Source organism: Muntiacus reevesi, chromosome 16 (assembly GCF_963930625.1).
Source record: "Muntiacus reevesi chromosome 16, mMunRee1.1, whole genome shotgun sequence".
Lineage (NCBI taxonomy): Eukaryota > Metazoa > Chordata > Mammalia > Artiodactyla > Cervidae > Muntiacus > Muntiacus reevesi.
The window spans coordinates 53383157-53409143 of NC_089264.1; the positions used below are offsets into that span (position 1 = coordinate 53383157).

The window sequence follows — 25987 nt, forward strand, 5'->3', positions numbered from 1 at the left end:
ATGTGTTTTCCTTCTTCCTACTTCCGGCTCACTACTTGCATACATAACACACACACACACACACACACACACACACACACACACACACACACATACACACACACACACAGTCACACACACACAGTCCCACACCTTCATATTTGAATAATACATTCTGCTACAATCTTCCTTTTGGAACATCTGTTCTAGTTCCTGGCTGTCTGGAAGTTCTGAAGATGTGACTCAGCCTAGAGCTTTTTGTTAAACAATAAAGAACACCATGAAGTTCTCTATGGGAGGCTGTCATGTGTAAGGTAATTAGCGCCGTGCTGGGACAGCCCCAAGATCCAGAGGTGGTGGCGGCGATGTACGCATGGATTATTGTTGTTATTAAGGGGGCGGAGGTGATATGTGTGACACTTTAGGTTCCATTTATTTAAGTAGAGCAAGAACCGTAGGAAATGCTTTCCTTATTTCCAAGTCTCTTCTTTGGCCCAACAGTTAATGAAATACTCCAAAAAGGCAAAGAGATGCTCTGCCATACACTCACATTCTTTAGTGTGAAATTTTCAAGTTATAGAAAAGTTTAAAGAATTGCACATCCCACCATCTAGAATCTACAATTCACATTTTGTGTCTTTTTAAAACTCACATATTAACCACCAGGCTATCTACCAATCCCCCACCCTTTTTTCGCGGGGTAGGGAGGGCGGAGTGGGGGGACTACATTTCAGAGTATATTGCAGACCTCACTTCATTTTCAAACATTTCAGTATGTGTTTTGTTGACTGTAAGTTCAGTGTTTATTTGCTGTTCTCTTCCTCCTCTTCTCCTTCACTTTCCCCCCTCTTCCTTCTCCTTCTTGTAATTTACATGCAGTGAAATGTACAAATCCAAGTGTACAATTTGGTGAGTTTTGGCAACTGCATACAACTGTATAACCCAACTCCACCTCGAGAAATAGAGAACATCCCCTCCCAGGAAAATTTCCTCGTGCCTCTTTGCAACCAGTTCTTGTCCCCACCCTGATGGAACCAGTCAATATTCTGATTTTTTTAATTGCCATGGATTAATTTAACCTACTTAATACTTATATAAATGAATCAGACAGTCCATAAGAATGTATTCCCTCTTTTGTGTATGGCTGCTTTTACTCAACATGTTTTTGAGTTTCATCCACGTTGTTGCGTATATCAACAGTCCATTCTTTTTTCTTGCTTAGTAGTATTTCATTGTATGACTACACCACAGGTATACTGTTGATGGGCATTTGTGTTATGTCCAGTTTGGGGTTACTCTGAATGAAGATGCTGTCAACACTCTTGGACAAGATTTTATGCAGATATATATTTTCATTGCTCCTAGCTAAAAACCTAGGAGTCACATTGCTAAATGATAGGGTTGCTCCATATCCTTCATAGCCACGCCTGCTGGGCCCAATTTTCTTAGAGCAGCAGCCTCCAAATCCATTCAGGTCCAGAATATACCCAGCCTGCTCCTCGTTGCTGTTGTTCCGGACAATAGCAGAACAAGAGGCAGTAACAATTATTTTTAAGTTCTAAATGTTCTCCATTATCCTTCTGCTTAAAGAAAGTGTGTTTTTCAACCAGCATGTTAAGACATGTTAGCATTTGGATCTGTGGAAGAAACAGTGCTTTGGACGCTGTAGGTAATTCCAGCCTATCTCATTTGTAAGTTGCCCCCTACATCACAAATGCTGTTGGTGGCAGACTGTCCATTATTTGAATATTCTTGTATGGCAAGTAGGAAAAATAAAACCCTGAAAACCTCTTCTCTCACCCATAGGCTCCTCTATTCATTCAGCCCTCTATATTTGCAAGTTCGGCATCTATGGACTTAACCAGCTACAGATGAAAAAAAAAAACAAAATTGAAAAAAGTAAGTTCCAGAAATTTCCAAAACAAAAAATTTGCATTTGCCACACACTAGCAACTATTTGCAATTATTTGTATAGTATTTATGCTGTATTAGATATTATAATCTAGAGATGATTGAGAGAGTGTATATAGCTTATGCAAATACTCTACCATTTTATGTGAAGGACTTGAGTGTCCTTGGATTTTAATATCCATGGGGTCCTGGATCCCCCAAAGAATACTAAAGGATGACTACGTTTGATTTCAACTGGTCCTCTAACTTCACTCAATTGTGTGTTTCTTTAGTCGCTTCTGTCTGCCATCCTCTTGCATCCATTTTTTAAGCCCTCCCTCCTTCAGCCGGAGTAGTGGCTCTCAGCCAGGGTCACCTTTGCCCCCAGGTGACAGCATCTCTGATGGTCATGTGATCAGGAAGGATGCCACCAGCACAGTCAAGGCCCTAAAACATCCTCATTGCAAAAACAGTCCCCCCAAGGAAAGAATTATCCACCCTAAAATATCACTAGTGCCAAAGTTTAGAAACTCTACAGGCAACACAGAAGACTTTAAAAATTGTGATATAATAATGTGTTTTATTTTTTATATTCCATTTTTTAAAATTGAAGTAGAGTTGATTTACAATATTTGTTTTAGGTATATAGAATAATGATTGGGTATTTTTACAGATTATATTCTCCATTAAAAGTTATTATAAGGCAATGGCTGTAATTCCCTATGTGGTATGACATATCCTTGTTGCTTATCTATTTTATACACAGTAGTTTGTATCTCTTAATCCCGTATCCTGTATCTGTAAGCCTGTTTCTGTTTTGCATATATGATCATTTATTTTATTTTGGAGATTCCACATATAAATGATATCATATAGGATTTCCTAACTCTGACTTATCCCACTACGTATAATATTCTCTAGGTCCATCCAGATTGTGGCAAATGAAATAATTTCATTCTTTTTATGGCTGAGTAATATTCCATTGTGTGTATATGTGTGTGTGGATGTATGTATATACATCTTTTTCCGTTCATCTGTTTGTAGACACTTGGGTTGCTTCCATATCTTGGCTATGGTAAATAATGCTGCTATGAATATTGGGGTGCCACGTAACTTTTCAAATTTGTGTTTTCTTTTTGCTCTTTTTGTTTTGGGGGGTTTTTGTATACATACCTCGGAGTAGAATTGCTGGATCATATGATTATTCTATTTCCAATTTTTTGAGGAACCTCTATACTGCTTTTCCATACTGTGCTACCAGTTTACATTCCCACCCACAGTGTACGATGATTCCCTTTTCTCCACATCTCCAACATGTGTTATTTGTAGACTTTTTGATGATAACCATTCTGACAGGTGTAAGGTGATATCTCTTGGTTGTCTTGGCTTGCATTTCTCTAATAATTAGTGTTGTTGAGCATCTTTGCATGTGCCTGTTAGTCATCTGATGTCTTCTTTGGAAAAACAACAGTGTGCGTTTCTTTATAAATATATTACAGAACGAGATCTAGCAGGAGTCTAATAAATACCATAGTTATGAGCATAAACAATATTTGGGATCTACAACAGCTCTAAAACCTTGTGAAAATGCCTGCTTTCTGTTAAGGGTGAAGTCACAGGAACTGCCAGCAATGCTGTAATGTAATGCCTGCATTCAGAATTGAAGAAAATACTAAATTTAAGTTAGAGATTCAGAAAGAAGGAGCTATGACTTTTACTCATTTAAGTTTACTGATGCCTTGAACCCTATCCAGGAACTCCTTGAGGCTCTATAACACCATAGCTTAAAAACTCCTGTATTTGGGGAGATTTTCATCACACACACACACACATTTATCTACATGTACATCCCTTCTTCCTTCCCTCTCAACACAGGAGGAGATGTCCCTTTCAATCAAGAAACAGAAATTATTTAGCCATTACAAGCAAAAGGAAATTTAATACAAGGAATCGAATGCTTACAATATCCCCAGTAAGGCTTGAGTAGCAGGCTCAATAACACCAAAACAACAAATACCGCCATACAAGTAACCCTCCCAGGGAGCTGCCTCCTCTTACACAACCAAAAAGAGGGGAAATTGGAAATGGTCAGCGGAACACTACCTTAGCTGGGGTTAGCCCATGAGCTGCTGTGAGTGATGGTCCTAGAAGTACATCACGACTCAGGGGTCTGCACAGTCAAAAAAACCAATGCCCCACATTCTGCCTCTTGACGTCCACACAGCACCAGGGTGCTGGAACACTGCTAATGGAAATCCCAGTGCATCCCTATGGGGTTTGCTAGCAGAAAAAGCAGAAGTGGCCACAGTCCATCCCCTGCCTCCCTCCCTTCTCCCTGTCTCATCTTGCAGGCATGCATGCTCAGTTGCTCAGTTGTGTCTGACTCTTGCAACACTACGGACTGCAGCCCGCCAGGTTCCTCTATCCATGGGATTTCCCAGGCAAGGATGCTGGAGTAGGTTACTATTTTCTATTCCAGAGAATCTTCCCAACCCAGGAACTGAACCTGTGTCTCCTGCATTGCAGGTGGATTCTTTACCACTGTGTCACCTGGGAAGCCCCCCATCTTGCATAGGATCGTCTGAATCCAAGTGAATCTGGGAACCCTGCTGCAAGTGAGGCTGGGGCCTCTTTTCTGCTCTCTAGCCTCTTCAGAACAGGAAGACGTAGAATGAAGACCCTGAGCATAGGTCCATCTCATTTCTCACCATCTCCTGTCTGAGACAGATTGAGCCTCCATCATTCCCTTCTGCCTGCTAACAGACCTTATTCCAGCCATGATCCTCTCTCTTTCCTGTCTTCAACTCCTCGCTTTCTTCCCACTGTCTCCAACCAGCATATCCAAACAACTTGAAAACTCCCAACTTAAGCAAACCTTCCTTTAATCCTGCTTTCTTCTTTCTCATTCTCTCTCACCTTCCTTTCACAACCAGTTTCCCTCTAGAGTTTTTATGGGTAACGTTTCCACTTCTTCACCTCCTACTGAGGAAGCTGGGTAACCCATAGCAGTCTAGCTTCCAGATTCACCTCTGCACCAAAACTGCCTTTGCCAAGATCACCAGTTACCTTCTTGGTGCTGAACTTGGGCGGCATTACAGTCCTTTGCTTCCCTGATCCTTGAGGGTCATTTAAAACTGCTGGGCAATCCTTGCTCCCTGAAACTCTTTACCCGATTTATTACCACACTCACTTCTGTTTATGTATTTGACCGATCAGTTTTTTGTTTTTCAAATAAGGTCTCACATATTTATTACTAAACCAACTTATTAGTATAGATGCTTTTTTTTTACATTAAGCAGTATTCATCAGGATTCAGTCTTTGCTTTAACTCTGAATAATTTTTCATGTTCATTGTCTTTAATATTTATTCACTTCTTAATTGGTTGGTCTTGTCCTTTGTTGCTGATATCTTTAATAAATATCCTACTGAATTATGAACCCTTTTAAAGTTAAAGATAGTGGCCCTTTATCATCTGTGTCACAAATGTTTCATTTGATCTTTGCAGTTTTTCACATTTTAAGGTGAAAAATGTTTGCTTTTTATGTAACTTATTAATCTTTTACTTGTGTTTTTTCAAGAACTTTAGTAACCAAAAAAAAAAAAAATCCTTCTTTGTTCTTTAATTAGATAAATATTCACTTGTATTTCCCTCCAAATATTTTTATTCTCATTTAATTCAGGATCTAAGTTTTCTCGAATAACCTGTTATCTAACAACATTTATGAAATGATTATAAAAATCCACAGAACGTTACATGTAGAAAAGCCTGAAGATTACACACACATACACACAAATTAAAACTAATAAAGGAATTCAATAAAGTCACAGGATACAGAATCAACATACAAAAACCAGCTGCATTTCTATGTGCTGAAAACAGATTATCCAAAAAGAAAATTAAGAAAGCAATCCCAGTGAAGGTAGCAACAAAAAGGATAAAATACTTTATTTGTGTGGGAGTAAGTTTAGCCAAGGAGGTGAAAGAACTGTACACTGAAAACTATAAAACGTTGACGAAAGAAATAAAGAAGACAGAGATAAACAGACACCTCATGTTCATGGACTGGAAGACTTAATATTATTAAGTGCCTATGTTACCCAAAGTGATCTACAGATTCAGTGGAACATCTGTCAGAATCTCAAAATCTCAATGTTTTTACAGAAAAAGAAAAAACAACTCTAAAATTCATATGGAGCCACCAAAGACCCAGAATAGCCAGAGCAAACCTGAGAAAGAAAAGGCATGAGATGTCACACTTTCTGATTTCAAAGTGTATCACAAAGCTGCAGTAACTAAAACAGTTTGATACTGAAAACAGACATACAGACTAATGGAGAAGAAAAAGCCCAGAAATAAGTTTACAAATACATGGAATCTTAGTCCATCGAAGCTGCTGTAACAGAATGCCATAGAATGGGTGACTTGTAAAAAACAGAAATGTATTTTTCACAGTTCTGGAGGCTGGGAAATCCAAGAACAAGGTGTTGGGATTCAGTATTTGGTGAGATCTTACTTCCTAGCTCATAGAGAACTATGTTCTTGCTGTAACCTCAGGTGGCATAAGGCACTAGGGAGCTTTCTGGGGTCTCTTTTATAAAGGCACTAATCCCATTCTGGGGGCTTCCCAGGTAGCTCAGTGGATAAAGAATCCTCCTGCCAATGCAGGAGACACAGGAGACTCAGGTTCGATCCCTGAGTCGGAACGATCCCTCGGAGGAGGGTATGGCAACCCACTCCGGTATTCTTACCTAGAGAATCCTAGGGACAGGGGAACCTGGGGGGCCACAGTCCCTGGGGTCGCAAAGAGTCAGACGCAACTGAGCACACACATGCACAATCCCATTCTTTCGGGCACACAGACCTCGGGTCTAGTCGCATAAGTGTAACTGATCTTTGACAAGGAAGCCAAGAAGGCACAATGAGGAAAAGACAGTCGGGAAAACTGGATATCCACGTGCGAAAGAAGGAAATTAGACCCTTATCTTACACCATACACAAAAATCAGCTCACAGTGGACTAAAGACGTAAACCTAAGACCTGAAACTATAAAACTCCAAAAATATGACAGAAAACCTTAAGGGTGTTGATCTTGGCCTTGATTTCTAGGATCTTATACCAAGACCCCAGGCAACAAAAGCACAAATAGACAAATGTAACTGCATCAAGCTAAAAAAGCTGCATAGAGCAAAGGAAATGGTGGAGTGAAAAGCCAACCTATGAAATGAGAGAAAATATTTGGAAACCACATATCTGATAAGGAATTAGTATTCTTTGGGTTTTTTTTTTTAAGGCAAAAATACAGTTCACAACTAAACAGTGTTACTTCCCTACAATGAGTCTTCTTTATTAATTTCTTTAAATGTAAATTACACATACTGTAATGATATAGTAGCATTCCATTTAAAATAGTGATTTAACCTATAAAAATTTTAGTATAAGCAGAAAAAATGAGTCAGAAAAATAAGATTACATTCACATATGAGAGAATTGTGAGTAACTGTAAGGTATGGTTGTATAACTTTCAACTATGAGAAGCATACCAATTTTTTTTTTTCATTTTAAATTCAACAAGCAATCTCCTTCTCTGTAGGCCAGATATTGTTGAGGACCTGGAATAATAAAAAGGAATGCGAGCATGCCCTTAAGCCAGTCGTTGGACTCGTTGACTTGGCACTAGGACAGAGTTTGTCCACCACATCCAAGAATGCCAAATACATCTGGTGTCCAAAGGAAAGCTTTAGCGTCAGATACTAAACGTTGGTGCAAATGAATGTAACCTGAGATTTTGCCAAACAGGATTACTATGGTCAGTGAACAATGTGTTCCTTGACTTTTTGAGATTGACTTCACCAAATGTGTCATGGGAAAGTCTCTCTTCTTAGAGCTTCCATTATTCTGAAGACCAGGTTACATAAATAAAGTCCAGGTTAAAGAAAGAGAAAGAGAGCACGCCAGAGCCCTTGAAAGTGCACGCCAGCCATGAACCTAAGGCCCCAATAAATCAGTTCTGCTCTTTGCATATGTTTTTAGAGAAGACACATGTAGGCACTGTTTTCAGCGTTCTACAGGTATTAACACATACACTTCTCCTGACAGCTATATGAAATAAGTATTCATGGATAAAGAATTCAGGGCCTAGGGAGGTTGAATTACCAGTCACCAAGCTAGGAAGAAATGGGAGATTTGAACTGGACAATCTTCATATTTCTCTTTAATTCCAAACTCTATACCTAGCCTCCCCATTTTAGTGTTGGTTTTGTTGAAAGTGAAGTGAAAGTTGAAGGACTCACCATCAACTTCCTAGGCATATGCTAGAGAAGATGCCAGTGACTTGGCTGTGCTACCAAGGTTAACGTTGACTTTAGCACACATTTATGCTAAAGCATTAACTTTACCGGAGTTTGTAGCACTTTCCTTCTACTCCCAGCCTCCACCCAAGTTCTCAAGCCAAGTTTAACTCCCTGAGATGGATAAATATTAACTTTTAGGCCCGCATCACCATACTTGCGTCAGAGGCCAGAGTCTAAACAGCAGGGAACTTTAGTCTCTTCCTGTGTCTCCTCTCACATGGACAGAGGAAGACAGAAATGCAGCCTCAGGCGTTTCTCTACAAATCGATAGATGGTTGTGCCACCTTGCTCTCCTTCATTCGGTAGGATCAGATTATGTCTTTGTAAATGTGTAGGTAATACATACTAATTTTAATGATCAAATAATCAGGGGAATTCCACTGTTGATTATCAGATTTCTGTGTATTTATGTTCACAAGTCCAGGCACATGTACAAAGAGATACAAAAAAACATACACACGCAGAGGTCTAGTCCAACCCTCTCAATTTATGAAAAAGGAAAGGAAACAGCCAAAATATTATTTATCAAAATTACATAGGTGTTATTTTGAAAAAGCAGTACACATTAGCTGTCTATATACTATTACACTTTAAATTATTTTTGAAGTTTTCATCAAAATCATATATAGCAGGGTACAGCTTAAAAGACATGCTGGTTCTACAAGGTTCCTTAAGAAAATGAGCAGGTCCCAGGCTCCTCTTTTCCCCTCCCCCAGAGGAACTACTTTCCACTCTGCCTCCGTATACCTTAATGGCAAGTAAGTACCGCCACCTCCTGCTTTTTTCAGAGACATCACTGTACGCTGACTCTCCCCTACAAACACGAGGACTTAGCTCTTTATTTTTCTATACTATGTGCACTTGCCATCCTCACGGTGTAGTGTCATCTCGGTTTTGATTAGAAAAATATTCAAAGTTTACATTATTATGACCGTGCAATTCAGAAATGGAGCATATGCTATTTTTTTTCTTATCAGCATAACCTATTCCTAGAGTTAATAATCTTCTTTTTACTTGTTTATTTATTTTTGTCTGTTTGGTTTGTGTGTGTGTGTTTTATGTTACTTAAATATTCATTCAGTACTGAAATATTTGCCAGTTGTATAAATATTCTCCGGAGGTGTTCCATGATTCTGTCAGTTTCATATCAGGTATTGTATCCATTCTGTCCATTTCATGCTTTTGAAGAAATCCTCTCAGAGACTGCTCACCTGCTATCTGGGCTGGTTGCCCCCCTCTGCCTGGTTATTACTGAGATCTTCTGTCATTGCAGTTCCACAGGGTCCCTTCATTTCTCTCCTGTGTTGGAGCTCCTATTTCATAGACCTCTTTTTTCTTGTTTTATTTCCTCATTTTCATGGACTCTTTCTACAGTAGCTCCCTGAAAGAAAGCATATGAAGTTTAAAATTACGTAAGAACTTGCCTGTCTAAAAAATGTCTGTATTCAACCTCATTTGACTGATAACATGATTTCATAGAGAGTTCTATGTTGGAAATTATTTTCACTCAGATTTTTTTTTTCTTCCAAATTTTGGAGACATTGCTCTCCTGTTTCCTTGTTCATAGATGGCTGCTCTAAGTATTTTCATTTCAGTCACCGCTCCAGTTCCCAGTCATATATATGTATGTGTGTGTGTGTGTATATATATACACGTATTTTCTTATCTACGTCTCTGAAAGTTGGCTGAATATGTTGGGAAGTTTCACAGTGATATCCCCTCAGTGCAGGCTTTTGTGGTTTTTGTTTTTGTTTTTTTAATCCATTCTACAGGAAACTCTAGGGCTTCCGTGGTGGCTCAGTGGTACAGAATCCAACTGCCAATGTAGGAGACACGGGTTCGATCCCTGGGTTGGAAAGATCCCTGGAGAAGGAAATGACAACCCATTCCAGTATTATTGCCTGGGAAATCTCATGGACAGAGAAGCCTGGCAGGCTACTTATCCATGGGGATGCAAAAGAATCAAATATAACTTAGTGACTAAACAACAACTAGAAACTCACTGGGCCCTTTAAATCTAGAAAATCTACCCTCCGGTTTTGGGAAATTTTCTTGGAAAATATTTGATATTTTCTCCTCCTGTGGGTGTTTTGTTTTCTTCTGTGTTACTTTCTAGATCTCCTGGAATTCCTGGATTATTGATCTGCTTTTCTTATTCTTGCTCTCCTGTGATCTGTTTCTTTGTCTTTTCACTCTAATTTCTTCACTTTTAACTTAAATTCTTTCAAGTCAAGTTTTTATTTATGCTGTCCTATTTTTAATAACAGGCTTTTTTGTTGTTCTTCTCTTTTTAAACAGTATCATTTTCTTGCTTCATGAGACAATATATTTCTCTTATCTCTATGAACTCTTTAATAATCTTTTTTTGAAATTTTCTTTTTACTCCGTAGTTCCTGATCTCTCCATATTGTTTTTTGGTTTTCCTCAGCTATTCAATAATCATTAATGTTCTTATACATAAGAGTGAGGGAGTTTAACTAAAGTTCCAAATGAAAATGTGAGGGTGGGAGATAGATTGCACTTATTGATGGTGACTTGTAAGATCTGGCCGAGCTATTGTTAGTGAACTTCCACCGTCAGTCATTTTAGGGCTTTCCTCCTGTGTTGGCCAGATCCCCTTAGAAAATGCCTGCAAACTCTTGCCCCGAGGGTAAGGGTCTGGCTGTCAGTGTTTGTTTGGGAGATTGAGGGTGAGGAGACAGGAGGAATACTTCATTCTCCTCTCTTTGTATGGTACCCACCCTGAATACTGGGCTTCCCAGGTGGTGCAGTGGTAAGGAACCTGCCTTCCAATGCAGGAGACATAAGAGATTCAGGTTGGATCCCTGGGTCGGGAAGATCCGCTGGAGGAGGGCATGGCAACCCACTCCAGCATTCTTGCCTGGACAATTCCATGGACAGAGAAGCCTGGCGGGCTGCAGTCCATGAGGTCGCAACGAGTTGGATGCACCTGAAACGACTGGGCACGTGTGTGTGCACGCACCCTGAGTGTTACCTGGACCTTCCCCTGATTCAGAGATCCAAGGCAGCTGCTGCTGGTGTTGATAGAAAGTAGGCGGATGAGTAGCCACGCACCCAGTGGGCCTGAGAACGCTGACCCAGAAGCTGGAAATGGGACAGATGAATCCCATCAGTTTTCATGCCTCTACCCCCACCTTTTTTTTTTTTTTTTTTGGCCACATAGCATGTGGGATCTTTGCTTCCCAACCAGGGATCGAACTCATGCCCCCGGCATTGGAAGCATGGAGTTTCAACCACTGGCCTGCCGGGGAGGTCCTGGCAGGGTACTCAGAATGCTCCAGGACTGGAGCGGTGGGTGCCTCGGGCTAAGGGGAGAGGCCCCCGAGGCCAGAATGGTGGGAGTGGTGGACTGTGTTTAAGAAGCAGGTGACACCCCACCCTCCTGTGCCAACTGCAAGCGCCTGGGTGGCAGCACCTCCTCCACCTCATCAGAAGCCTGGAAGTTTCTTTCGTGGTGAGAGCAAAACAGAGGGCCGTGAATGTGAGAGCAGCCAGGGGTGCCTTTCCAGAGTGGGGTCTCTCGGGAGCTTGCTCTCAGGTATCTGGCTGCGGCTTCAGTCACTGAGGCTTGATGCGCTGGGGGATGCACTTCGGAGGTGGCTCCGCGGGTTCCCCTCCACAGGGCCTCTCCACCGCATCAGGGTCCTCACGGCGGCGCAGCTGGCTTCCCCCAGAGTGAACCACTTGGAAGACCACTGCAGGAGCGATCATGCTTTTCCTAACCTACCCTACCTAGCCTTGGTAGTCACACATCATATCATCGTGTTACTGAACACACAGGCCAGCCCTGCGCCAGTGTGGGAAGAGGACCTCACGAAGATGCGATACCAGGAGGCAGGGACCTCAGGAGCAGGCTGGGAGGTTGGCTACCCCAGCCAAAGCCGTTCTGTGACACTTTCTCATCTTTTACTAAGCCGTGAAGAAAGGGTTTTGGTTTGTTTTTTTTAATGAAGTGAAGGTTAAATAGATACCCCCTTCTGAAGTGTTGTCTAAGGCAAATGACTGAGGTGATGTGGAGAGACGCCAAAGCAGTCATCACCCATGGAGAGTCCGAGAGGGATGAATGGGCACACGCTGGCTTCCAGTAGGGGGTGAGGTAGGACCCCAGGTGCTAAAAAGGGAAAGGCCAAAGGACTTTAGCCTCTGATGATTCGAGGAGTCCCGATATAAGTTGGAGTAATTATAGGAGCCAAGTTTACAATTCCAAAATTCGTTCAGTCCAGAGAAACTGAAACAGGAGAATAGAGAGAAAGAGATTATTCGTTTCAGTTCTACAAACATCCGTGTGTTTCCTCTGGAATCGGAAAAGAATAACGAGGGGACGATAGTGCAGAGGAGGGAAACTAGCAATGAATGAGCCCCACAGGGCTCCATACATAACTGTTTTAAATTTTGTGTCACCTGGGAGGTGGGCGCTGCCATCCTCACTCAATGGGAGTAAACCAGTATACGTGCGTGTGTGCTGAGTCGCTTCAGTCGTGTCTGACTCTCTGTGACCCCATGGACTGTAGCCCACCAGGCTCCTCTGTCCATGGGATTCTCCAGGAAAGATACTGGAGTGGTTTCCTTCCTCCAGGGGATCTTCCCGACCGAGAGATTGAGCCCGAGTCTCTTCTGTCTCCTGCATGGCAGGCAGGGTCGTTCCCACTGGTGCCGCCTAGGAAACCCCAAACCAGCATAATCAGCCATGTAACCTGTAAGGGCCAAAGTTGCATTTGACCGTAAAGTAGCTCTTTCAAGCATCTAAGAATCAAACTAGATGGGATCCAGCTTAGAGAATAGTGGCCAGAGGAAAGTCTGAGGTGGGTGAGAATTAGCCAGTCTCCAGCATCACCCCTGTTAGGATGTAATGAAAGCAAGTCTCAGACCAAGTTCTCCACATACATATTTTTATTTGCAAGCAGACACAAACCAGTGTAGCAACCTGTTTTGTAAACTTGAAACCCCAATCCTCTGTCCTTCTAAGTTCTGCCACCACCCTGCAGAAAAGATTGAGTCGGACCAGACAATATTCCATACACAGGATTCTATTACTTATAGTCAGCATCAGGCACCAGAAACCATGTAATCCAATGACAGATCACAGGACTGGGAATCCATGCAATTCCCATGCAACCACCAGGAATCATACAACATGCCTAAGGGTGTAAACTCTAGATTCTATTCCCTGTTTACATGGAGCTAAGGAAGCCGTGACTGTGTCCCTTATCCCACAAGTAGTGTCTATTTCTAACATTTTTTTTTCCTGGTTAATATATCAGTGACCTCACCAGTGAAAACCCATTTATGCCACTCACCAATTCATCTCTTAATAAGTGGACCGTGGATTTGCATTTAATGACCTCTTCTATGTTTGGACTTCCTGACTAGGTACTAGTTGATCACCCTGAAATGTAAATTTCTTGCTACCCCCTAAAGTTTAATAAGTGAAACATTTATATCATACTGTGTATGGTGAAGTAGATTAAGTTGTAGACGCTAAAGCAAAGGGATGTGTAAATTCTTAGCCCAGAGAGTGGACGCAGGCAGAGCTAAGTTAAGGACTGGACTGCGGTACCGTGGTGTTTTATGTTTAGTTACCATCAGATTGCCTCATGTATTGGATTTGGCTTCTTAATCAGATTATCAAATTCTTGCAAAGAATGAGTCACATAGTTTTTAAGTTTTCCACAATGGCCAGCACAGTTGTAGATACATATAGTTACGTATGTACAATACCTTTTAACTGTTTAAATTTGTGGCACTATTTGGCTTCCCTAGTGACTCAGCAGTAAAGACCCCACCTGTACTGCGGGAGATGCAGGAGACATGGGTTCGATCCCCAGGTCAGGAAGATCCCCTGGAGGAGAAAATGGCAAGCCACTCTAGTATTCTTGCCTGGAGAATCCCATGGACAGAGGAGCCTGGTGGGCTACAGTCCATGAGGTCGCAAAGAATCTGATGTGACTGAGTGACTGAGCACATATGGCAGTATTTTACGAAATATTGGGGCCTGAGGATTTTGTTCTTCCATCAGAGTTCTAAAGTGCCTCAGTAGACTAAAAACCTAACGGCATTAAAAAACCGCCTAGCTCACTTGAAATGATGCAAGGCAATTTGCAACAAGTGAGGGAAATAGTGTACAATTTGTATAGTATTTCTTTTTTCAAAGTCACTTCCTAGCCTTGGCTGTAATATATATTAAGCTTCATCAGAAGTTAGGCCTGAAGGATGAATCATAATATACAAATAGAAATGGTGATTTTTGGTTTCATTCAGAATTTTTAAAATTGTGTTTGCCCATTTCTGCTGAATTTATTTTATTTTTTTTTCATTTATTTTTATTAGTTGGAGGCTAATTACTTTACAATATTGTAGTGTTTTTGTCATACATTGACATGAATCAGCCATGGAGTTACATGTATTCCCCATCCCGATCCCCCCTCCCACCTCCCTCTCCACTGATTCCTCTGGGTCATCCCAGTGCACCAGGCCCGAGCACTTGTCTCGTGCTGAATTTATGACAACGAGTCCCAACTCCAGGAGAGCAAGCACTGGGTTTGTTTTTATTCCAGGTACTGCTTGAATACAAATGGTTGCAAAGCACTGTAGGAGTTGAAGAGCTTTGACTAAAGGATCCTCATGCCTTCATTTGAGTTGTCAGCAAGGAGGGGCATACCTCTCCTCCTCTTGACTGTGTAATTTAATCACTACCCCTTGGCAGCAGTTGGGGCTTCGAGTTTGGGTTTGTTTAGCAATAGCAGTCAGCCACACAGCCAACCTGCAGCCACACCCCAGCCAAGGGGGCCCAAGGCTGGATTTTCTGTTTGGCGTTTAACTCTTGCACAGGTGTGTAAAGTTCCGAGAACATGCTAGGAGTTTAACCCTGAGACGTAAGCTGTTAGAGCACCTCTCTGGGGAAGAGGGAGAAAAAGAACTAGCAGAACTGCTCCAGTGTAGGTCTGATGAGGTCAAACCCTGGTGAAGCAATAAAAGAAAGAAGAGAAAAAAGTTTCACACAAAATCCCCAGTTCCTCTGCAGTTGCCCAAGGAGGAAGCCTATCTTGACTGACCACAGTGTTCTCCTAGGCAGGAAATGTGCCCCCTACAGGCTGGGGAAGGAAGGTTTCAAGGATTTAACTTGAAAAGCATAACCTCAGATATGCAGATGATACCACCCTTATGGCAGAGAGCAAAGAAGAACTAAAGAGTCTCTTGAAAGAGAACTAAAGAGTTTCTTGAAAGAGAACTAAAGAGCCTCTTGAAAGAGGAGAGTGAAAAAGTTGGCTTAAAACTCAACATTCAGAAAACTAAGATCATGGCATCTGGTCCCATCACTTCATGCAAATAGATGGGGAAACAATGGAAATAGTGACAGATTTTATTTTGGGGGGCTCCAAAATAAAAGATGGTGACTGCAGCCATAAAATTAAAAGACACTTGCTCCTTGGAAGAAAAGCTATGTCAAACCTAGACAGCATATTAAAAAGCAGAGACATTACTTTCCCAACAAAGGTCCACCTAGTCAAAGCTATGGTTTTTCCATTAGTCATGTACGGATGTGAGAGTTGGACTATAACGAAAGCCAAGCACTGAAGAATTAATCTTTTGAACTGTGGTGTTGGAGAAGACTCTTGAGAGTCCCTTGGACTGCAAGGAGATCCAACCAGCCCATCCTAAAGGAAATCAGTCCTGAATATTCATTGGAAGGACCAGTGCTGAAGCTGAAACTCCAATACTTTGGCCACCTGATGTGAAGAGCTGACTCATTGGAAAAGAACCTGATACTGGGCAAGATTGAAGGCAGGAGGAGAAGGGGACGATGGAGGATGAGATGGTTGGATGGCATCACTGACTCAATGGACATGAGTTTGAGCAGGCTTCAGGAGTTGGTGATGGACAGGGAAGCCTGGCATGCTGTAGTCCATAGGGTCGCAAAGAGTCAGACATGACTGAGCGACTAAACTGAGCTGAACTGATACATTTACTTTACATTCCTTCTAAACTTACATTATGTGGTTTAGCAGTGTGTACTCAAATTTAAAGACACTATAGTTTAAGGAACTATTCTCATCAACAGTTCTAGCCCAGTATACATTATGTAAACTCCACCAAGAGAGAAAAACTTCCCCCTTTTTCAAGCTTAAGTCTGTATGTTCACATACATACATTTTATTATTATTACTCTTAAAAATTCAATTTAGGTAATCCGGTTCAATGCTTATAGTTTGAGGTTTTTTTTTTTTTTTTCCATTTATTTTTATTAGTTGAAGGCTAATTACTTTACAATATTGTAGTGGTTTTTGCCATACATTGACATGAATCAGCCATGGATATAGTTTGAGGTTTTAATTCTGACAGCTTGTCATATTTGGTTAATGATATTTTGTGCTTTTTTCCCTCCCATTTAGAATGTTTCCCACCCAGGAGCCTAGCTTGAGTTTTAATGAAGCATGATGATATAGCAGCTCTCACTGAAAGCTATGAATTTGAATGATGTTTAAATTTAACAGTATATTACCTAAAGTCCTTATGCGTAAAATGTTTCTAGGCTAAATTCTGTGATTTCCCCAGAAACACATATCAAATTGTCTTCAATAATGTGTTACATAAATATAACTAGGTACTTTACAGCCATTAATTTTTTTCTTTTAGTATTTCTAGCTTTGAAATTCATATACATTCCTGCCTTTGTATCTTCTCCTTAACCATATGATCATGTATTATTGTTATAATTTTCTTATATCTTAAGGTTAAGCTAACTCCCAGTAGTTCTGTTACCCCTTCTGTGCTTGAAACGCTTAGCATTTGCTGAAATTGCCCGTGGCTTGACAGTTAATCCTTGGTGCCCCTGAAATTCAGAATAAAGAATAGGGTTTCTAAATGCATATACAATTAAAGGACAAGTGAGGTCTTAGAATCCTGACTTCCTTTAGATTTGACCTGACTAATATGCATAACAAATGTGTTGCTCTTTTTATTCTTAGAAGAAAATGCTATATTCTAGAGGGGGAAATATGGTATCAGTTAGCCTATTTACCTTCCTATTAGAAGGCATAAGGGGAGACTTCCCTAGTGGTCCAGTGGCTAAGACTCCGAGCTTCCAAGCAGTGGGCCCGGGTTCAGTTCCTGGTCAGGGAACTAAATCCCACATGCTTCAATTAAGAGTTCTTATGCTGCAGCTAATACCCAGCACTCCAGTATTCTTGCCTGGGAAATCCCATGAACAGAGGAACCTGGCAGGCTACAGTCTATGGAGTCACAAAAAGTCTGACATGACTGAGCGTCTAAAACTTTCATTTTTCACCTTTCATTACTCCTATTCCACATTAAAAAATAGATATATAAACCTTTTTGTATTTGTAATTTTTAAATATCTACTTAAAAAAAAAAAAGGGTCTAAAGAGGCTTGGAATCCCAAATGTATTGATAGATGTTCCAGGGCAGCATATTTTTGAAAGTATCAAACACTCTTTAAGAGAGTTTCATTCATCTAAACAAGACCCTCCCCACATGACTATTATCTATGCTGATTTCACAGGAGAAAACTCATGCCCATGATTCAACATAAAATATCTACTATTAGAAGTTGCCCTTTGGGTCTGCTAAAACACTCCCAATTACAAGTTTTCCTTCACTTTTTTTTATTTTCTGAGAAGAGATGAAATAGTGTTTTGAGGGAGCCAAGTAACCATCTTGCACATACCTAAGAAATCTTGTTGTGACCTGGCTTGCTCTGACTCGCTCACGGTCACATTTGCAAAGCACATCTCTATTAAGAGAAGAAGCAGTGTCCTGAAGGGTCCATGTGTGTTCAGAAAAGGAGTCTTTTCAGTGACTCTGCCACCATCTTCACACTTGGTTATGTTTGAGGCAGTATTTTAGGACCTTTGTATGCCCTATCTCTAAACCTTGTAGTCATGCTAGAAACAGCATTATCCCCATTGTCAGTTCAGTTCAGTTCAGTTCAGTCACTCAGTCATGTCCGACTCTTTGCGACCCCATGTACTGCAGCACGCCAGGCTTCCCTGTCCATCACCAATTCCCAGAACTTGCTCAAACTCATGTCCATCGAGTTAGTGATGCCATCCAACCATCTCATCCTCTATCGTCTCCTCCTCCTCCTGACCTTAATCTTTCCCAGCATCAAGGTCTTTTCCAATGAGTTGGCTCTTCACATCAGGTAGCCAAAGCATTGGAGCTTCAGCTTCAACACCAGTCCTTCCAGTGAATATTCAGGGCTGATTTTCTTTAAGATTGACTGGTTTGATCTCCTTGCTTTCCAAGGAACTCTCAAGAGTCTTCTGCAGCACTCCAGTTCAAAAACATCAATTCTTTGGTGCTCAGCCTTCTTTATGTCCAATTCTCACATCTGTACATGACTACTGGAAAAATCATAGCTTTGACTATATGGACCTTTGTTGGCAAAGTGATGGCTCTGCTTTTTAATACACTGTCTAGTTTGGTCATAGCTTTCCTTCCAAGAAGAAAGAATCTTTTAACCTTAATCTTATGGACATCTAATATTTGTTAATGAAAGAAATGAAGGAAGGAAAAAAACAGCTAAGGAAGTTCCCATTATTTTCTGGAAAATTGCTTATATAGGATTAGGAATGCTTAAGTGGAAAAGATAAAAATAATATTTGACCAAGATATATTTGACTCAAGTTTGGACAGGCATCTAATGGAGACAGACCATGTCTGCAGAGTTCTCAGCTCCCTTAGAAAAGTAAGTGGATTGCTAAGTAATGGTGAGAAATATACTGCACATTTTTTGAGTGATTATTAAGCATCTTCTTTTTTTTTGGTTTTGATATGAAAAATACATCAAGTTCTTTATTTGGGAGGGTGGTGTCCATTTTACCTAACTCATCAGAAATAACACTTAAAGGAAATTCTGAGAAAGTTTTTGGTTTCCTGGGATTTTGTTGTTGGTTGGAAGGGAAGCTCTGCTGGTTTTTGGTATTTGGCATTTAAGGAAGCAAGATGAAATAGGTAACCCATACAGAAGTACTCTTTTTTTTTAACTTTTGAAGAAAACATACAATTTAAAGAAACATACAATTTAAATCATTTGGCTGCAGTCTAAGCAGACTAGATAGATAATACTTTCTTAGAGCATTGAGCACACACTGATGTAATGGCATCATGAAGTCTAGGAACTTAAATCATGAGAACCCATGTCCAGGAAGATCCTGGGAGTCCATTCAAGTGTGGTCACAGTTGGTGTGTCTTCTGAACCCTGAAGCCATTTCTTGACCTCAGCTCCCTTTAATCAGACCTACTGCCCTGAATCTATTAGTATAAGGCCAGACATTTAGGGCCAGCTGGTTAAATATTATTGAGCTCCCACCACGTGCCTGGTGCTAGATTGAGTGCCAGACAGTTTTCTTAGGAAATCTACATTCTAGCACAGAACAGCCTAGAAACAGGTAAAAATTCTTTCCTTTATTCATCTAAAATCAATCAAATGTATGTCAAGCACTTTTCTACACACCAAGGATGCAACTGCAAAAAATTATGACTCTTGTATGAAAGGTGCAGCGGGTCCTGTGGGAATTCAGAACCGGGCCAGGGGATCCAGGGTGCTCTCCTTTCTGGAGGAGGCCAAGATGGAGTGAGAAGTCCTAGTCAGCTAGACATCATGAAGAGGGCTTTCCAGGGAGGAGAGAGCTCAGGGCAGTCCAGTAAGAACTCCCAAGGTGTGAAAGAACTGAGGATTTCTCCTCATTATCCCACCACTGTGTGGGGGGTTTGCAGATGGGGTGGGGGTGTGCAGCCGCGGTGATACCAGGAGCAGGCGCTGGAGGAACAGGAAGTGGGAAGGGGTGTCAGGAGCAGGTTCCAGCGTCCCCTTCCCCTTCCTCAGGCTCTTCCCTCTCCACTTCTGCTTGTTTTCCTGACCTCCTTTAGGTCTGCCACGGGTGCCTGGACAAAGATTGGGAAATCATTTCATTCTGATTCTATATTTGCCGTGAACTAAAAGTCAGTAGTTTTTTCTCTCTTTTTTTTTTAGTACTTATTTATTTGGCTGTGCTGGGTCTTAGTTACAGCATGCCAACTCTTAAGTGTGGCAGGTAAATGTGGCAATACCTACCCTGGAGCCCCATATCCTGGGATTTGGGGTCTCAGTCGATAGAGTGTGGCAGCTTCAGGGTCAGTCAGAGCTCAAATCTTGGTTCTCCTACTTGCTCACTAGAGGATAAACGGCAATTGTGTGACCTGTGTTTTCTCCCCTATTAAGTGGGCTTAAGAATAATATCTCCTTGGAATAATATCTTGGAGATATTATGAGGGCTGTTATGAGGGTTAAATGAGATAATGCACATAAAGTGCTCGATGCGTAGTAAGCACTCAATATTATCACTATTTATTAATAATATTATTATGCCATTATGAATAATAGGTAGTAAATTAGATTTTGTGGTTACAAGACTGAATAAGCCACAGCACCAGCCAGAGAGGCAGACATCTGTGTTACTGACCACGAGACCAAGGGATAGAGTCTGCGTAAGAGTCAGCACAGATGCTTCCACTGGAGTTCCAGGGGTTCACAAAGCTCCACAGAGCAGATCACAGTGGGCCTTAAACCTGGGAGGCAGAATTTCACTCACCTTGAAAAGGTGAGCCCAGCTGCATGCATGCATGCTAAGACACTTCAGTCATGTCTAACTCTTTGCAACCGTATGGACTGTTACCTACCGGACTCCTCTGTCCATGGGATCTCCAGACAGGAATACTGGAGTGGGTTGCCATGCCCTCCTCCAGGGGGTCTTCTCCACCCAGGGATCGAGCCTGTGTCTCTGATGTCTCCTGCATTGGCAGGCAGGTTCTCTACCACCAGTGCTACAATTGTATTATCTATTGCCGTGTAACACAGAAACCGCCTCCCGCCCCCGCCAGTTAGCAGCTTAAAACAGCAAGCATTTGCTGTCTCCCAGGAACCCAAGCACAGTTAACAGTGCTCCTCTGGTTCAAGGCCTCTCTGGGGTTAGAGTCCAGCTGTTGGTCAGGGCCGTGGTCATCGCCAGGCTGCATGCAAGCTGGAGAAGCCGCTTCCGAGCTCACTCGGATGCCCGCTGGCCAGCCTCTAGAGACCTGCTTCCACGTTCACTCACATAATTCTGGCATGCTTTGGTTCCTCCTCCTATACTTTGTTCATCCTTTGGAGCTAGAGTCAGCACTTCGTAGAGGGCCAGAAAGTAAGTAGATATTTTAGGATTTGTGTGTCATACAGTGTCTGTCACCACTACCCAACACTGCTGTGTAACTTGAAAGCAGCCAGACAACTCCTAAATGAATGGGCATAGGTGTATTCCAAGAAAACTTTATATAGCAAAATCAGGTAACTTACTCTAGACCTCTACAAGGACAGCAGCATGGTTTAGAAAAATTATTGTTGGGCATCAATTAGCTTCTCAGGGCTGCAGATCCCAATCCGTAATACATTGAGGGCTAGAGTAATTTTTCTCAGGGCTTCCCATTGCAGAATGCTGTGTTTCTAACTTTAATCTTTATTCATAGAAGTTTAATAGCTATTTCTTTGTTCTCACTGTTTCTCTGCTAAGGCTAAGAACTTAACCAGAGTGTCAGTAACACTTCACAGATCTCACTGTAAAATGGGAGACATTTAGCCAGGGACAGCTGGTGAAGAATCTGCCTGCAACTCAGGAGACCTGGGTTTGATCTCTGGGTTGGGAAGATCCCCTGGAGAAGGGAAAGGCTACCCACTCCAGTATTCTGGCCCGGAGAATTCCATGGAGCATCCATGGGGTTGCACAGAGTCGGACACAACTGAGCAACTTTCACTTTCACTAGCCAGGAACACTTACTCTTTTTTTAATATCTATGTAATTATTTATTTGGCTGCCCCAAGTCTGAGTTGCAGCACATGAGATCTTCATCGCTGCATGCCGGCTCTTTGGTGTGGCGTGTAGGCTCCTCTCTAGTTGTGGAGTGCAGCAGGCTCAGTAGTTGCGGCATGCGGGCTTAGTAGACCTGGAGCATCTGGGATCTTAGTTCTCCATAAGGATGGATGGCACACGTGCTCAGCCATGTCCGACTCTTTATGACCCCATGGACTGTAGCCCACCAGGCTCCTCTGTCTGTGGAATTTTCCAGGCAGGAATACGGGAGTGGGTTGCCATTTCCTACTCCAGGAGATCTGCTCAACCAGGGATCAAACTCATGTCCTCTGCATTGGAAGGTGAATTCTTAACCACTGGACCACCAGGGAAGTCCCAGGACAACTTAACTGACATGTTCAAGTCCGTCTTTTAATACATGGTGTCTCAGTTAGTCATGGCATGGCTGGCCAGCTTGGGGCAGAGAGCAATGGGCTCTTGCTGCAGAATCCTTGGCCAGGAGCTGAAGGACCAATAGCATCATAATAACAGCTCCTGGTGATTGATTGCTTACCTATGTCAGTGTTGTTGTTCTTCATTTGCCAAGTCTTGTCCGACTCTTCTCGACCCCATGGACTGCAGCATGCCAGGCTTCCCTGTCCCTCACCATCTCCCAGAGTTTGCCCAAATTCATGTCCATTGAATTGGTGATGCCAGCCAACTATCTCATCCTCTGTCACTCTCTTCTTCTTCTGCCTTCAATCTTTCCAAGCATCAGGGTCTTTTCCCGTAAGTCAGCTGTTCGCATCAGATGGCCAAAGTATTAGAGCTTCAGTTTCAGCATCAGTCCTCCCAAAGAGTATTCAGGGTTGGTTTCCTTTAATATTGACTGGTTTGATCTCCTTGCTGTCCAAGGGACTCTCAAGAGTCTTCTCCAGCACCACAGTTTGAAAGTGTCAGTCCTTTGGTGCTCTGCCTTCTTTATTGTCCAACTGTCACATCTGTACATGACTACTGGAAAGACCATAGCCTTGACTTTATGGACCTTTGTTGGCAAAGTGATGTCTTTGCTTTTTAACACACTCTAGGTTTGTCATAGCTTTCCTGCCAAGAAAAAATCATCTTCTAATTTCATGGTTGTGGTCACCATCTGCAGTGATTTTAGAGACCAAGAAGAGGAAACCTATCACTGCTTCTACCTCTTCCGTTTCTATTTGCCATGAAGTGTTGGAATCGGATGCCATGATCTTAGTTTTTTTAATTCTGAGTTTTAAGCCAGCTTTTTCACTATGCCAATACAAAGTATGTAATCCATGGTTAACAGCTCTTAAGGTTCTTAAGATGCAGATACTTACAGAATCACAAACAGTGAAGTCCCTACAAGAGATACATGAAAGCTGAACCTTTCAGCTCTGAAAATTTCCCTGAAATAATTCCACATAAGTCTGACTTAGGGTGAACATGCAGCCTGATTTTTCTAGAACAGCCGTAATGTCAGATCAAGTCGTTCAGAGGTTGAAAGAGGTCTGGATTACTTTTTCGTTGTTCTCTTCAAGGCTCTTGGTATATTAAAGTAGTAAAATAATGACAGAATGCGATAATAAAAACTAGAGAATATTTTAAAAGCTTTCATGTACAGATCTGCAATATTGCATACAGGCATAAAGGTGATAAAATTTTCCTATTTGTATGGAAAGTATTAGTTCACTGGGACCTGCAGGAAACTTACTATGGAAACATGGGGCTGAAATTCAAAGCTGCGTGATAAACATTGTCTTCTTTCAGTCCTGTCCGTGTAGCTCTGGCTGTATATTTGGAGATAGTGGTCAAGAGTCTACATTGAGGCTCTCCATGAATGGGAAGCCTGGGTTAGTTGATCTCTTGTATCCCATGTTCCCATACGTCCTACCTGCCCCCATGATGATAGGCTTTATGACATAAATCCTATCATAAGGTAGACTCCATGATATAAATTAAAAACTTGCTGAATCCCAGCTCCACCATTTGCTAGTTGTGTAGCCTTACATGAGTTAGTTAAGCTTGCTAAACCATTCTCTATATTCATAAGATGGAGCTGCTTCTGCTGCTGCTGCTAAGTCGCTTCAGTCATGTCCGACTCTGAGCGACTGCATAGACGGCAGCCCACCAGACAGAGAAGATGGAGCCTGTAATGTGTATTTCCAATTTATGGGAAGAAGACAAAATAATGAACGTCAAGTACCAAACTCAAACTGGATGTTCAAGTGTCAGATACTGTCCCTACCACCACACACACACACACACACACAGAGACACACACACACACACACACACACTCACTCACTCACTCACTCACTCACTCAGTCTTGCCTCCGATCTGGAGCCCAAGTTTGGGTTTTGAACGTCTGAGGAGTATCTACACTGCCATCCCCAGGGCCTAGTAAAGAGTCCTGTGCCCCCATCTTCCCTGAGCTCCCGTTCACAAATGATCTGCCGGCCCCACAACTGTGATGACTTGGCCCCCCAGCCCTGCCTCCTGTTCCATCCCCCCTCGCTTGCCCTTGGCAAATGAAGGTGTGAGAGACAGCGTGTACATCTGAGACACATCTCTCATGCCACATCTGTGAGGCAACTGAGACAGAATCAGACTTAAACAGAAAAAGTAATATCCAAAGGGCATTGGCGTGAACTGGTGTTCGGGATGGCTTACAGCCATCTCTCCGGGTCCCGTGCTGTTAAGAGGGACACGCCTTGTAACCTCCACCGGGGAAGAGCTTGTGATGCAGAGAGAAAAAAGAGAAAATTAATAGAAGTTAAGAATACATGTCAGGCTTCACGGGTGGCTTGGTGGCAAAGAATCCACTGCCTGCCAAGCCAGAGATGAGGGTCCTTGGGTCAGGAGGATCCCCTGGAGAAGAAAATGGCAACCCACTCTAGTATCCTCACTGGGAAATCCATGGACAGAAGTGCCTGGCCGGCTACAGTCCATGGACTCACAACGAGTCAGATGCAACTTAGTGACTAAACAGCAAGGATTCAGGTCTGATTCCCTGGCATCTACTGTGCGGGGTTTTTAACTGTTTGGGAAAAGAGGATTTCTGCCTGGATAGGTGATGTCTGGGCAGGTTCACCTTGCTTTCACCTGGACAAAGCTCTGAAGAGCAGTGATGCCTTGTGGATGCAGCATTAGCCTGGTTTGTGATGGAGAAACAGCCTCCTGGCTGTCTCTTAACAGCTTGGTCCTATAGATCTCTACTTTGTGTCAGAAGAAAATTCAGAAATGGAAAGGCAAAGAAAATCGAAATCAGGTCACTTGTTACAATTATATAAAGCTTATGGTTGGCACCATAGACTTGGAAACGCCAAGAAGGGTGACTTTAAGAAAGATGGAAAGTTCCAGAAGTGCTAAGCAATAGAGAGAAATGGTTCACTGGCATAATTAATTGGAATAATTTGCAGCCATTTAAAGCAATCATAATGGACATTATGGATTGTCATGGAAAAGGCTCAAAATATAATGTTAAAGGGAAAAAAAGCAATACATGAAGTTGTCTATATATATTGTGTAAAATGGATATGCAAGTGGACATAAACTAAAATAAATCCTGAGAAAACCTGAGCCCCTAACCCAGGTTAGATCCCTTGACTAAGGCTTCTTCCCACACTTTTCCTAAACTTTGTGTGCTTCCATGTATTTGTGCATGTGTCTGTGTAATTATATCTATTTTATATATAAATATGTGCACATACAAATATATTTTTAGTGAAAAAATTCTTAAAGCATTTGAAAAAGATTGGAGGTATTTGTGAGCAGAGCAGCTGCAAAAGGGGGAAAAAAATGTTTGTATGCTTTTTAAAAAAGCACTTAGACTTTGTACCAAGGACTAAACTTTAAAATCCATCAATAGATGAGTGAATCTTACACTTTCTACTGCAGCTGATC

The 25987-nt window shown here is 41.9% G+C and overlaps 1 protein-coding gene across 5 annotated transcripts in view; it reads left to right on the forward strand.

Moving 5' to 3' along the window:
• The window catches only part of C16H4orf19 (chromosome 16 C4orf19 homolog), a 78757-nt gene that overhangs the window by 27897 nt on the left and 24873 nt on the right, over nucleotides 1-25987 (forward strand). The window contains exon 2 of one of the 5 annotated variants that reach the window (XM_065907066.1): nucleotides 4396-4559. The exons of 2 other annotated variants lie outside the window; for them this stretch is intronic. The gene's annotated coding sequence lies outside the window, so the exon portion shown is untranslated. Of the gene's footprint in view, nucleotides 1-4395; nucleotides 4560-8438; nucleotides 8524-25987 lie in introns of those variants that run through there. 2 more of the 5 variants (XM_065907070.1, XM_065907069.1) reach the window with 2 other exon arrangements.